Raw genomic sequence first — 15,479 nt, 5'->3', positions numbered from 1 at the left:
TTGCACCTTCCAATGTCTGGTCCACAAAGAATATGTGAGAATAATCAATGATGTCCTTGAATCCAAGAGTCGAGAGTTTAGTTTAGGGATACGGCATCTAGTGATCGCTTATCCTACACACTCGGGGCAACTAGTGAGTACGGGGCCCTAGTGAGACTACACCTGGAGTATTGTGTGCAGTTCTGATCTCCAAATTTGAAGAAGCACACTCTTGCTATTGAGGGAGTGCAGCGTAGCTTCACAGGGTTAATTTCTGGGATGACGGGACTGTCATATGCTGAGAGACTGGAGCGGCTGGGCTTGTACACTCTGGAATTTAGAAGGATGATGTGATGGACCGGATGGTGTCTATCACATTGTAATCTCCTTAATTCCTGGACGTTCGAGTTGCCGAACCAGGCTGTGCTGTAACCATTCAATATGCTCTCTACCCTACACCTGTGCCCCTGAGGTTTGTTATTGAAACATATGAGATTGTTAAGGGTTTGGACACGCTAGAGGCAGGAAACGTGTTCCTGATTTTGGGGGAGTCCAGAACCAGGAGCCACAGTTTAAGAATAAGGGGTAAGCCATTTAGAACGGAGATGAGGAAACACTTTTTCGCACAGAGAGTGGTGAGTCTGTGGAATTCTCTGCCTTGGAGGGCGGTGGAGGCCAGTTCTCTGGATACTTTCAAGAGAGAGCTTGATAGGGCTCTTGAAGATAGCGGAGTCAGGGGATATGGGGAGAAGGCAGGAACGGGGTACAGATTGGGGATGATCAGCCATGATCACATTGAATGGCCGTGCTGGCTTGAAGTAAGTAAGTAAGTAAGTAAGTTTTATTTATATAGCACGTTTTAAGTCAACTCGCATTGACACGAAAGTGCTTTACATAGATTAAATAATAAGTTTCCATACAAACCATAGAAAAAGGTTAAAAATAAAGAAAGAAAGAAAATGGACACAACACATTATAGTTCAACACAAACATCCCCCCACAACAGAATCAAAAATTTCCACTGTGCGGAAAGTTAAGTCCTCTTCCTCTGAAACACCGGAGGTCGGGGCCCATTTGTGGCCTTGCAGCCAGTCCGATGATTTTCAGGGCCCTCTTGCCGTGAAGATGGAACTCTGGCGTCGGGTGAAACAATTCCTCAAGCAGCTTGGAAAGTCTGGAGCGGCTGCCTCCTCCCCGGAGACCGGAGACCGGGGCACTCGTAGACCTCAGGCCGCGCCGGTTGGAGCTCCGACCACGGCGAACTCGATCCCAGGCTCCGCGGCGCTCCAAATCCAGCGCCGCCCGCGGCTGGACGCCCGCAGCCACAGCTCTGCGATGTTGGGAGTCGGCGGCCACAGCGTTCCGGAGCCTACCGCACGGCGACCCGGCAAGGCGACCCGGCAAGGCATTGAAGGGCCGAATGGCCTAGTCCAGCACCTATTGTAAATTGTCATGGTTTTCAGATTCCTGTAACTTCTTCCCAATGGCAGGATTGAAATGAGAGCGTGGAGTGGGTCTTTAATGATGCAGTCTGCCTTCATGAGGCGATGCCTCCTGCAGCTACCTTTGATGGTCTGTTCCCGTGATGGTGTCTATCACTTATTGTAATCTCCTTAATTCCTGGACGTTCGAGTTGCCAAACCAGGCAGTGATGTAACCATTCACTATGCTCTCTACCCTACACTTGTGCCCCTGAGGTTTAAGTGAATATTCGTCAACATACCGAATCTTCTGAGGAAGTAGGGACATCGATGGGCTTCCTTTATGATTGCATCAATGTGCTGGGTCCAGGAGAGCTCTTCAGAGATATCCATGCCCAGGAACTTGAAGATGTTGACCTTCACCTCCAAACAGTCGATGAAGATGATACAAAAGTTAGTGATTTTGCAGGTAGTGAAGATGGTTGTGAAAGATTGCAGCAGGATCTGGATCGATTGGCCAGGTGGGCTGAGGAATGGTTGATGGAAATTAATACAGAGAAGTGTGAGGTGTTGCATTTTGGGATGCTGAACAAGGGCAGGGCCTACACAGTTAATGGTAGGCCTCTGGGTAGTGTTATAGAGCAGAGTGATCTAGGGGTACAGGTGCATGGTTCCTTGAAGATCGAGTCGCAGGTAGATAAGGTGGTCAAAAAAGCTTTGGCACACTGGCCTTCATCAGTCAGAGTATTGAGTATAGATGTTGGGAGGTCATGTTGTAGTTGTATAAGACATAAGTGAGACCGCATTTGGAATATTATGTTCAGTTCTTGGCACCATGTTATAGGAAAGATATTGTCAAACTTGAAAGGGTTCAGAGAGATTTCCGAGGATGTTCTGAGGACTAAAGGGTGTGAGCTATAGGAAGAGGTTGAGTAGGCTGGGCCTCTATTCCTTGGAGCGCAGTAGGATGAGGGGTGATCTTATAGAGGTATATAAAATCATGAGAGGAATAGATCGGGTAGATGCACAGAGTCTCTTGCCAAGAGTAGGGGAATCGAGGACCAGAGGACATAGGTTCAAGATGAAGGGGAAAAGATTTAATAGGAATCTGAGGGGTAAAATTTTCACACAAAGGGTGGTGGGTGTATGGGACAAGCTGCCAGATGAGGTAGTTGAAGCGGGGACTATCCCAACGTTTAAGAAACAGTTAGACAGGTACATGGATAGAACAGGTTTGGAGGGATATGGACCAAGTTCAGGCAGGTGGGACTAGTGGAGTTGGGACATGTTGGCCTGTGTGGGCAAGTTGGGCTGATGGGGCTGTTTCCACACTGTATCGGTCTATGACTCTAAGACAGGATTGTGGATCCGTAGCCTCCCTCTTCTAACATCAACAATCAGCTCCTTAGTCTTGTGTAGGAAGGAACTGCAGATGCTGGTTTAAACCGAAGATAGACACAAAATGCTGGAGTAACTCAGCGGGACGGGCTGCATCTCTGGAGCGAAGGAATGGGTGATGTTTCACGTCGAGACCCTTCTTCAGACTTCTCCTTAGTATTACTGATGTTGAGCGCAAGGTGTAGTTCTGGCACCATTGAATCAGATGATCGATCTCCCTCTTACACTTTAACCTGTAATTCGTCCAATAGCGGTGGTGTCATCGGTGATTTAAAGGTTGAGTTGAAACTACGTCTGGCTCCACAGTCATGGGTACAGAGCGAGTATGGACCGAGAACACAGCTTTGAGGTGTACCAGTTCTAATGGTTATTGAGGAGGAAGTGTTCATATGGTCACAATTGATACGAGTAGAATTAGACCATTCGGCCCATTGTCTACTCCGCCATTCAATCATGGCTGATCTATCTCTCCCTCCTAACCCCATTCTCCTGCTTTCTCCCCATAACCTCCGACACCTGTACTAATCAAAAATCTATCTATCTCTGCCTTTAAAATATCAACTGACTTGGCCTTCACTGCCTTCTGTGGCAAAGAATTCCACAGATTCACCACCCTCTGACTAACTAAATTTCTCCTCATCTCCGTCCTAAAAGAATGTCCTTTAATTCTGAGGTTATGACCTCTAGTCCGAGACTTTACCACTAGTGGAAACATCCGCTCCACATCCACTCTATCCAAGCCTTTCACTATTCTGTATGTTTCAATGAGGTCCCCCCCTCATTCTTCTAAACTCCAACGAGTACAGGCCCAGTGCCGACAAACGCTCATCATAGCTTAACCTACTCATTCCTGGGTAAACCTCATCTGGACCCTCTCCACAGACAGCACATCCTTCCTCAGAGATGGTGCCCAAAAATTGCTCACAGTATTCCAAAAACGGCCTTAGAGAACCTCAAAATTACATCCCTGTTTTTGGCTACAAACCCTCTTGAAATAAATACTAGCATTGAGTTTGCTTTCTTTACTACCATCAGAAGTGTTCCTACCGATTCCTACAGATTGTGTTCTGATGGCAAGGAAATAAATGATCCAGTTGCAGATTCTTTTAACAATCAGCAAAAAATGAACGATAGTTCAGTAAGTTAACAACTGTTTCACTTGCATGTTCCCTGCAGCAAGTTTATGAACTTGGGTAAAAGTTACCAATTGCTCCATGAGCACTTATCCCAAAATGGGAGCTATTTAAGACTACCAGTGATAAAATTGAAGTTCATTAGGCTTTGGCAAAAGTTGGAGAACAGTTGTGTTCGGATGGGGCATACATGTAGGACCAAGAAAAAACGTTTGCATTGAGGAACTTCAATATGGATGCCAAGTCCTCTCACAACGTTCCAGCGTGTTATATTTCTGATTCATTTTCTTCATCGGCACTCCCGAGAGGTGGAGGATGATTTTTCTTCATTCCAATCCTGAGGAACAGAAAGTTGCATTTACATGAATGTTTTAATATACTTACTCTGATGTTTTTTGTAATCGGGGATTCGTGGTCTGTGCAGCTAAAGTGCCATTGAAGTAGAAATTCAGATATGAATTTGTTGAGTGGGCAGCGCAGTCAGAAAAGGCAAGTGAGCTGATTTAGCTTCTGTGGGTCCGCAGTTCCCACAGTGAGTCACCTCAGAGACTGCAAAACTAGAGTGGAAACAAGTTGCCTTCATTCCCAAAGCATTGATTCAGAAAATGTTGCATCGGGAGTGCAGCGGTAGAGTTGCTGCCTTACAGCGAATGCAGCGCTGGAGATCCGGGTTCGATCCCGACTATGGGTGCTGTCTGTAGGATCTTATAGAAACTTACAAAATTCTTAAGGGGTTGGACAGGCTAGATGCAGGAAGATTGTTCCCGATGTTGGGGAAGTCCAGAACAAGAGGTCACAGTTTAAGGATAAGGGGGAAGACTTTTAGGACCGAGATGAGAAAAACATTTTTCACACAGAGAGTGGTGAATCTGTGGAATTCTCTGCCACAGAAGGTAGTTGAGGCCAGTTCATTGGCTATATTTAAGAGGGAGTTAGATGTGGCCCTTGTGGCTAAAGGAACCAGGGGGTATGGAGAGAAGGCAGGTACAGGATACTGAGTTGGATGATCAGCCATGATCATATTGAATGGCGGTGCAGGCTCGAAGGGCTGAATGGCCTACTCCTGCACCTATTTTCTATGTATCTATGTTTCTATGTACGGAGTTTGCACGTTCTCCCCGTGACCTGCGTGGGTTTTTTCCAAGATCTTCGGTTCCCTCCCACACTCCAAAGACGTACAGGTTTGTAGGTTAATTGGTAAATGTAAAAAATGTCCCTAGTGGGTGTTGGATAGTGTTAATGTGCGGGGATTGCTGGTCGGCGCGGACCTGGTGGGCCGAAGGGCCTGTTGCCACGCTGTATCTGTAATCTAAACTAAACTATACTGAAGGTGCATAGAAGTGATTAGCAATCTGTCTAATTGTTGCAAGGAACCGTTTGGATGTAAACAGTGGAAAACTGATCCGAGGATGAAGAATGTGGAGTTTATGTTCGGCATGGACTCGGCAGGCCAAGGGGGCCATTTCCGAGCTCTCATCCCTACAGTTTATGGTCTAAAGTCAGTGCCTAAATGAATGTTGCACATAAATGAAATGTGCTTTCGGGAGAGTAGAAGTCATTAGCAATCTGTTTAAAAGTTACATGGAACCATTTGGATGTAAGTAAGTAAGTTTATTGGCCAAGTATTCACATACAAGGAATTTGCCTTGGTGCTCCGCCCACAAGTAACAACATGACATACAGTGACAGTTACGAATGACTCAGAAAACACTAAACATTAATAATAATAAAACATTAATGATAAAACACCATTGATCAAGCATGTGAACCAACAAAATACCAGATCAAAGGGAGGCTACAGATTTTTGGCTGTTGAGTAGAGCAACTGTTTTTATGTGGCAGCTTTGACAGTCCGGAGTCGCCTTCCAGAGGGAAGTGATTCAAAGAGTTTATGGCCAGGGTGAGAGGGGTCAGAGTTGATCTTGCCCGCTCGCTTCCTGGCCCTTGCAGTGTACAGTTCATCAATGGAGGGAAGGTTGCAGCCAATAACCTTCTCTGCTGATCGGACGATTCGCTGCAGCCTCCAGGTGTCGTGCTTGGTGGCTGAGCCAAACCAGACCATGATGGAGAAGGTGAGAACAGACTCTACGATGGCCGTGTAGAATTGGACCATCATTGCCTGTGGCAGATTGTGCTTCCTCAGCTGCCGTAGGAAGTACATCCTCTGTTGTGCTTTTTTGACTGTGGAGTCGATGGTCGCCCCCCACTTAAGGTCCTTGGAGATGATGGTTCCCAGGAACTTAAAAGGCTCCACAATACTAATAGTGGAACATCTATCCTGTGATGTAGAATGTGGAGTTTTCATTCCTTTCTGTGCTGACATCGTTTACATTGGCAACTGAAATGCTGGCCTTGTTTCACTGATAATAATCTTGCCTCTGAGTTGGATAGGTCAGCCTTTATGTCAGACATCAGCACATAAAACTGGACTGACAGCTGAGTGAGTTATTGAACGAATGAGGCCTTGGAGTAGAAATTCATTCTTGCATGTAAATGTGCACTGAAGTGATGCTGTGTGAAGCTTGCACCAATTTGACCAGATGCCACAGGGAAAATATTTTTGGCGGAAACTGCAAAAAGTTTTGCTTTCATAATCACTGTGCCACCTGTAGTTGTGCACATTAATTAAGAGTATTTTCAGAAGACACAAGGGTCGGCACGGTGGCGCAGCGGTAGAGGTACTGCCTTACAGCGCCGGAGACCCGGGTTCGATCCTGACTATGGGTGCTGCTGCACGGAGTTTGTACATTCTCCGAGATCTTCGCTTTCCTCCCACCCTTCCAAAGACGTACAGGTTTGTAGGCTAATTTGCTTGCAGTAAATGTAAAATTGTCCCTAGTGTGTGTGTGTGTGTGTAGGGTAGTGTTAATGTGCCGGGATCGCTGGACGGTGCGCACTAGGTGGGCTGTATCTAAACAAGTATCGCAGTAAGTTTAAAAGAAGCTGCTGGACATCTCCTAAGGGCCACAACCGCTGTCGGAAGTCATTTGGTACTTTGGGGTGAAATAATTAAAACAATGCCAAGATAAATACCCACAGACACCTTGATACTGGGGAGGAATAGGTAAACAACCAGAAAATCCATCCATTCATTTTGGCTGAATGATTAACAATTGTACCATCACAGTGGTTGAGCTGACCCCATCGATGTTTCTGCTAATGATTCCTCAGCAAATGCAAGCAATAGAGTCATGGAGCCATACATGGAGCCTTTGGCCCAAGTTGCCTATGCTGTCCCTGATGCCCCATCTGCACTAGTCTTGCCTGCCTGCATTTGGCTCGAATCCCTCTAAACCTGACCGATCCATGTACCTGTCCATGTAGAAACATAGGAACATAGAAAATAGCGGCAGGAGTAGGCCAGTCGGCCCTTCGAGCCAGCACCGCCATTCTATATGATCATGACTGATCATCCAAAATCAGTACCCCATATCCCTTGACTCCGTTAGCCCCAAGAGCAATATCTAACTCTCTCTTGAAAATATCCAGTGAATTGGCCTCCACTGCCTTCTGTGGATTCCAGTGAATTCCACAGATTCACAACTCTCTGGGTGAAAAAGATTTTCCTTTTGGTGACTGAGCGATGACCACGTCACCCACAAAAGGAGATGAACCCACCCACCGGTTAGAGAAAGAATCCACATATATCACCATTTTGGCAGAAGTGGAACCTTGTATCTCAGCGGGCCAGGCAGCATTTCTGGAGAACTTGTATAGGCAATATTTCAAGTTGGGACCTTTCCTGGGTCCACAGCATAGTCTACAGTCCTGATTGACTACATTGCATACTGAAACTCTGGATCAACCCTGGAGAAAGACATCCTGGAGAAAGCAGTCACCCAATCTGCACTTGGTTTCTCCAGTGTAGCAGAGATCACATGGTGGTTACCAAATACTGAACACGAGAGAATTGTGAGGTGTTACAGAGAAGTGTGAGGTGTTGCATTTTAGGATGTCTAACAAGGGCATGACCTACACAGTGAATGGTAGGCCTCTGGGTAGTGTTGTAGAGTAGAGGGATCTAGGAGTACAGGTGAATGGTTCCTCAAAGGTCGAGTTGCAGATAGATAAGGTGGTCAAAAAGGCTATTGGCACTTTGGCCTTCATCAGTCAGAGTATTGAGTATAGAAGTTGGGAGGTCATGTTGCAGCTGTATAAGGTTAGACCACATTTAGAATATTGTGTTCAGTTCTGGGCACCATGTTATAGGAAAGATATTGTCATGATTGAAAGGATTCAGAAAAGATTTACGAGGATGTTACCAGGACTAGAGGGTGTGAGCTATAGGGAGAGGTTGAGTAGGCTGGATCTCTATTCCATGGATTGTGAGGGGTGATCTTATAGAGGTGTACAAAATCATGAGAGGAATAGATTGGGTAGATGCACAGAGTCTCTTGCCCAGAGTAGATGAATCGAGAACCAGAGGACATAGGTTCAAGGTGAAGGGGAAAAGACTTTATAGGAATCTGAGGGGTAACCTTTTCACACAAAGGGTGGCGGGTGTATGGAACAAGCTGCCAGAGGAGGTAGCTGAGGCTGGGATTATCCCAACGTTTAAGAAACAATTAGACAGGTACATGGATAGGACGTGTTTGGGGGAATATGGACCAAGCACAGGCAAGTGGGACTGGTGTAGCTGGGACATGTTGGGTCGAAGGGCCTGTTTCCACACTGTATCACTCAATGACTCTATGACTAGATTGGAAGAGGTGCGACTGTTTTGCTGCTGCACCTGGGAGGTCTGTTTGAGGCCCTTGGATGGTGGGAAGGGAAGAGGTCAAAGAGCAGATGTCTGAGCCACTTTCAGGTGGATTGCATGACCAGGTACATCATCCTCTCCCCTGCTCCTTCAGCATTCTGCTCTGCCCAAGACAGCAAGAAATTGCAGAGAATTGTGAATGCAGCCTAGTCGATCATGGAAATGAATCTTGTTAGGTATACCTGATCTTTTATTTTTTTGTAGTTTTGGAGATACAACACGGAAACAGGCCCTTCGGCCCACCGACTTCGTCCGCACCGACCAGCGATTTCCCCGCACATTAACACTATCCGACACACACTAGGGACAATTTTACTATTACACCAAGCCAATTAACCTACAAACCTGTATGTCCACGCGGGTCATGGGGGAGAACGTACAAGCTCCATACAGTCAAGTCAAGTCAATTTTATTTCTATAGCACATTTAAAAACAACTCTCGTTGACCAAAGTGCTTTACATCAGTATAGGTACTACATACAGTGGTACATAGATATAACAATACATACATATACATACATACATACAGCGCTCCCTCAGAGGACCTCAAGAAATGCTTGTGAGTAGAACAGACAGCACCTGTAGTCAAGATCCAACCTGGGTCTCTGGCGCTGTAAGCTCTGTAAGGCAGCAACATAGAAACATAGAAATTAGGTGCAGGAGTAGGCCATTCGGCCCTTCGAGCCTGCACCGCCATTCAATATGATCATGGCTGATCATCCAACTCAGTATCCCGTACCTGCCTTCTCTCCATACCCTCTGATCCCCTTAGCCACAAGGGCCACATCTAACTCCCTCTTAAATATAGCCAATGAACTGGCCTCGACTACCCTCTGTGGCAGAGTTCCAGAGATTCACCACTCTCTGTGTGAAAAAAGTTCTTCTCATCTCGTTTTTAAAGGATTTCCCCCTTATCCTTAAGCTGTGACCCCTTGTCCTGGACTTCCCCAACATCGGGAGCAATCTTCCTGCATCTAGCCTGTCCAACCCCTTAAGAATTTTGTAAGTTTCTATAAGATCCCCTCTCAATCTCCTAAATTCTAGAGAGTATAAACCAAGTCTATCCAGTCTTTCTTCATAAGACAGTCCTGACATCCCAGGAATCAGTCTGGTGAACCTTCTCTGCACTCCCTCTATGGCAATAATGTCCTTCCTCAGATTTGGAGACCAAAACTGTGCTGACCCGGTTTGAATAGCATGCAAAACACGGCTTTGCACTCTACCTTCGTACACATGACAATAATAAACTTGAACCTAAACCAGTCAGTCGCTGGGCATGTCCTGTGGGTGGGAAGATTGCTACCTTCTGTCTGCTTTCCTTTGCTTGCTCTCACAGTATTTAGCTGTCGTATTGGCCCTTGCTATAGAGATGTCAAATACATGGCACAAGAAAGATAGACACAAAGTGCTGGTGGGAATCAACGAGTCAGGCAGCATCTCTGGAGAAGAAGGACGGGTGACATTTCGGGTCGGGACCTTCTTCAGACTCAACAACTCTCGACACAGTGACCGATTTCGCTGCTGTGTTTCCTTCATTTTACCTCCAGTATACTGTGAGTCATCTCTTTTATTTGCAAAGCATAATCTGAATGTGCACATTAAAATGCACAAAACGTGAGCTTGCTAGTGAAGTACAATCCTGCCTTCATTTGAATGAGATGGCAAACAAGGTTTTTTGTCTGGAGACACAAAGAACTGCAGATGCTGGAATCTTGAGCAAAACACAAAGTGCTGGAGTAACTCAGCGGATCGGGCAGCATCTGCAAAGGGAATGGATGGGTGATGTTGAGGGCTGGGACCCTTCTTCAGACTGAGCATAGAAGCGGAGAGAGAGGTGGAAACGTGAAGTGAGACAAATACTTGGCAAGTGATTGGGGGGGACAGAAGTGGGGGGGGGGGGGGGTAAAGGGGCAGGTGGGTGGAGTAAGTGAAAAGGACTCAAAAGGGTGTCAGATAAGATGAGAAGGCCTACCGGGAGGAGATGGCTGGTCTAGCACTCTGGTGTCAGGACAACAGCCTCCTCTTGAACATCAAAAAAACTAAGGAGCTGATCGTGGACTTTAGGAGGGCACAACATCCGAGGACGTACACACCATTGAGGATAAATGGGGATACTGTGGATAGGGTGAGCTGTTTTAAATATCTGGGAGGCCACATCTCTGAGGATATGACATGGACATCACACGCTGCAGCACTCGTGAGTAAGGCAAGGCAGCGCCTTTACCACCTCAGGCAATTGAGGAAATTCAGAGTGTCTCCGAGGATCCTCCAGTGCTTCTACTCAGCGGCTGTGGAAAGCATCTTGTCCGGAAATATTACAATCTGGTTTGAGAATTGCTCTGCCCAGGACAAGAAGGCTCTGCAGAGAGTGGTGCGTTCGGCCGAACGCACTATGGGAACTTCACTCGCCCCCCTGCAGGAACTATACATCAGGAGGTGCAACTCCAGAGCCAATAAAATCATAGGAGACCCCTTCCACCCCTGTAATGGACTGTTCCAGCTGCTACGGTCAGGCAAACGCCTCCGTTGCCATGTTGTGAGAACGGAGAGGTTGAGAAGGAGTTTCTTCCCAGAGGCCATTCGGACTGTAAACTCCTACCTCACCAGGGACTAACTCTACTGAACCACTCTACTGCTTTCTTGCAAATTGCTGTTTTTTTCCCCTTTTTCCTTCCGCCCACAATATGTAATTCTGTTTGATTCTGTTTGTAGTTTGTTTGGTTGTTTGTTTGTTTACTTTTTGCACAAAGTCCGTGAGCATTGTCACTTTTCATTTCCCTTCACATCTCGTATGTGTATGTGACGAATAAACTTGACTTGACTTGACTTGACAAGTTGCAGAGTGAAATGTAAATCCAGAGGGAGGCATAAAGCAAAGAAGGGCAGCATAGTGGGAGAAATGGGACATCTATTTTCCTTGAAGTATAGTTGATCCCATAGCAATTTTTCAAGAAGAGTTATGGAGTATTTATGGTATCTTAGTTGACATTTATGCTTTTAACAACCAGTAGCAAAATCAGTTTAACTGGTGAACTGCTGCTTTTATTTTATTTAGAATATAGGTAACTATTTTTCAAAGGTAATTCACCAGGACTGATAGACACAAAAAGCTGGAGTAACTCAGCGGGACAGGCAGCATCTCTGGAGAGAAGGTATGGGTCGAGACCCTTCTTCAGACTGATGTCAGGGGAGTGGGCGGTACAGAGATAAAATGTAGTCGGAGACAGTAATCATCAGGATTGGGATGCTTTGTGATGTCTGCGAATGCAAAAACATCTAAATTTTTACTGCAGTAAGCATAAAATATTTACTTGTTCATTTTCAGTCAGTTCCTTTGCCTGGGAACCGATTCAATTATGCAACAGATCCCAGGTGAGACTGTTGAGCTTTTGTTCGCACGGAAACATGGAAAGCAAACGGATTAAAAAAGTTTTCCAACCTCCTCGCCATGTTGCCATTCCTTTCATCGTCTGAATCTTGCTCCCATGCTAAGATGTGTCTGCAGAGATTAATGTAGAACAAAATATCCTTGCTGAGGTATTTTAAGGTCTTGCTGGAGGCCAGTTGCAAGGAAGTCTTCAGAGTTTTGCAAGGGGAGTGAAATAAGTGAAATGCAACCGTGATCTCAAAACAGCCTTGAGATTTAGTTATATAATAATAAAGATTTGGCATGATCTCGCTATATATACATACATATTTGAAAAAAATTAAAGACCAACTGACAAAAAATAATGTGGTTATTTTAGGCTGACGTTTTTTGGTTCCTAAAGAAAAATTGTCGTTCTGCAGTGAGAAAGGATTAGGAGCATCAGCGGAATATTTCAGATGATTTTCTTGATGGAAAATCACTTTGTGCAGATCCACAAAGGAGATTCACTTCAGGAGGTGGCACGGTGACACAGCGGGAGAGTTGCCAGAGACCCGGATTCGAACCTGACTACTGGTGCTGTCTGTACGGAGTTTGTACGTTCTTCCCGTGACCGCGTGGGTTGTCCCCGGGTGCACCGGTTTCCTCCCACATTCCAAAAACATGCAGGTTTGTAGGTTAATTGGCTTCTGCAAATTATAAATTGTCCCTAGTGTGTGTGGGACAGTGCTAGTGTATCGGGATCGCTGGTCAACGTGGCCTTGGTGGGCTGAAGGGCCTGTTTCTGTGATGTATCTCTGAAGTAAACTAAACGTAAGGTGAACCCTGCTTACTGTAGTTATTACTGATCAACTCAGGACAAGAAATCCATCATTGATACCTGATTAGCCAACACTGAACTCCAGAAGCATCCTTAAATTCCCTATAGCTGAATGGCTTGCAAGCCTTCCGGTTGTAGCATAGAAACATAGAAAATAGGTGCAGGAGGAGGCCATTCGGCCCTTCGAGCCAGCACCGCCATTCATTGTGATCATGGCTGATCGTCCCCAATCAATAACCCGTGCCTGCCTTCTCCCCATATCCCTTGACTCCACTAGCCCCTAGAGCTCTATCTAACTATCTCTTAAATCCATCCAGTGACTTGGCCTCCACTGCCCTCTGTGGCAGGGAATTCCATAAATTCACAACTCTCTGGGTGAAAAAGTTTTTTCTCACCTCAGTCTTAAATGACCTCCCCTTTATGCTAAGTTCAAGCACAATGATAATTAAACAGGACAGACATTTCTGCTATTAACCGAGACACTAACTTGATATGGTAACGTTGACTTTGCAAAGTACTTGTTACAAACATCTCGAGGACTAGTGTCCATGATAAGAGAGTTGGCCCTGATGACTCATACATGATAGGAGCAGAATTAGGCCATTCGGCCCATCAAGTTACAAGGTTAATTCCCGGGATGGCGGGACTGTCATATCCTGAGAGAATGGAGCAGCTGGGCTTGCACACTCTGGAGTTTAGAAGGAAGAGAGGGGATCTCATTGAAACATATAAGATTGTTAAGGGTTTGGACACGCTAGAGGCAGGAAATATGTTCTCGATGTTGGGGGAGTCCAGAACCAGGGGCCACAGTTTAAGAATAAGGAGTAAGCCATTTTAGAACGGAGACGAGGAAACACTTTTTCTCACAGAGAGTGGTGAGTCTGTGGAATTCTCTGCCCCAGAGGACGGTGGAGGCGGGTTCTCTGGATGCTTTCAAAAGAGAGCTAGATAGGGCTCTTAAAAATAGCGGAGTCAGGGGATATGGGGAGAAGGCAGGAACGGGGTACTGATTGGGGATGATCAGCCATGATCACATTGAATGGCGGTGCTGGCTCGAAGGGACGAATGGCCTACTCCTGCACCTATTGTCTATTGTCTATTGTCTATTGTCTGTCTACTCCGCTATTCAATCATGGCTGATTTATATTTCCCTCTCAACCCCATTCTCCGGCCTTCTCCCCATAACCCCTGACACCCATACTAATCAAGAATCTGTCAATCTGCGCCTTAAAAATACCAATTGGCTGCCACAGTCAACTATGGCAATGAATTCCACCAATTCACCACCCTCTAACTCAACAAATTCCTCCTCATCTTTGTAAAGGTAAGTCCTTTTATTCTGAGGCAATGGCCTCTGGTCCCAGACTCTCCAAATATTGGAAGCATCCTATCCACATCCGCTCTATCCAGGCCTCAAGCAAATGCCTTTATTTGTCATGACCCAACAGCAGGCAGACCCATCAAAGAGTGTGATGTGGTGGTATAAAAGCAGGAGAGAGTCCACAACATAAATTCCACGCCCTGCAATGTTCTATGGGCTAAGATTCTCATCCTGATTGCAAGCCATCATTCTCTGGTCAATCAGTTCTCCTCCATGTTGAACAACACATTAAAGAAGTACTGAAAGTGGCAATGGCATACAGTGCATTCAGAAAGTATTCCAACCTTTCCACATTTTGTTACGTTACAGCCTTATTTTAAAATTGATTAAATTCATTTATTTTATCATCAATCTACAAACAATACCCCAGAACGAAGATGCGAAAACAGGTGTTTAGGAATGTTTGCAGAGTAACTAAAAAGAAATGGTAGGTGCACAAAAATGCTGGAGAAACTCAGCGTGTGCAGCAGCATCTATGGAGCGAAGGAAATAGGCAACGTTTCGGGCCGAAAACCTTCTTCAGACTGATGGGGGGCTGGCGGGGAGAAGAAAGGAAAAAGGAGGAGGAGGAGCCCGAAGGCTGAGGGATGGGAGGAGACAGCAAGGGCTAACAGAATTGGGAGAATTCAATGTTCATGCCCACAGGATGCAGACTCCCCAAGCGGAATATGAGCTGCTGTTCCTCCAATTTCCGGTGTTGCTCGCTCTGGCCATGGAGGAGACCCAGGACAGAGAGGTCGGATGGGGAATGGGAGGGGGAGTTAAAGTGCTGAGCCACCGGGAGGTCAGGTTGGTTATTGCGGACCGAGCGGAGGTGTTCGGCGAAACGATCGCCCAACCTCCGCTTGGTCTCACCGATGTAGATCATCTAGAAATAACTAAAAAGAAATAACTGAAATATCACATTTACATAAGTATTCAGACCCTTTGCTATGACATTCAAAATTGAGCTTAGGTTCATCCTGTTTCCATTGATTATCCTTGAGATGTTTCTACAACTTGTTTGGAGTCCACCAGTGGTAAATTAAATTGATTGGACATGAATTGGAAGGGCACACACCTGGCTATATAAGGTCCAACAGTAGACATTGCACGTCAGGGCAAAAAACAAGCCACGAGGACGAAGGAATTGTCCATAGAGCACCGAGACAGGATTGTGTCGAGACACAGATCTGGGGAAGGGTATAAAACTATTTCTGCAGCATTGCACATCCCAAAGAG

General features: G+C 45.8%; 1 long non-coding RNA gene across 1 annotated transcript; it reads right to left on the bottom strand.

The window, feature by feature from the left end:
• Positions 1-14,601: 14,601 nt before the first annotated feature.
• On the bottom strand, positions 14,602-15,173 carry LOC116970721. Its single transcript, XR_004411288.1, has 2 exons — positions 15,138-15,173; positions 14,602-14,672 (listed from the first exon to the last, which is right to left on the bottom strand). It is a non-coding gene; the product is annotated as an uncharacterized LOC116970721 (long non-coding RNA).
• Between the last annotated feature and the right edge of the window lie 306 nt (positions 15,174-15,479).

Source organism: Amblyraja radiata, chromosome 3 (genome assembly GCF_010909765.2).
Source record: "Amblyraja radiata isolate CabotCenter1 chromosome 3, sAmbRad1.1.pri, whole genome shotgun sequence".
NCBI lineage: Eukaryota > Metazoa > Chordata > Chondrichthyes > Rajiformes > Rajidae > Amblyraja > Amblyraja radiata.
Note: the sequence above shows the minus strand (reverse complement) of the source record. Positions and strands in the feature narration are given on the sequence as shown.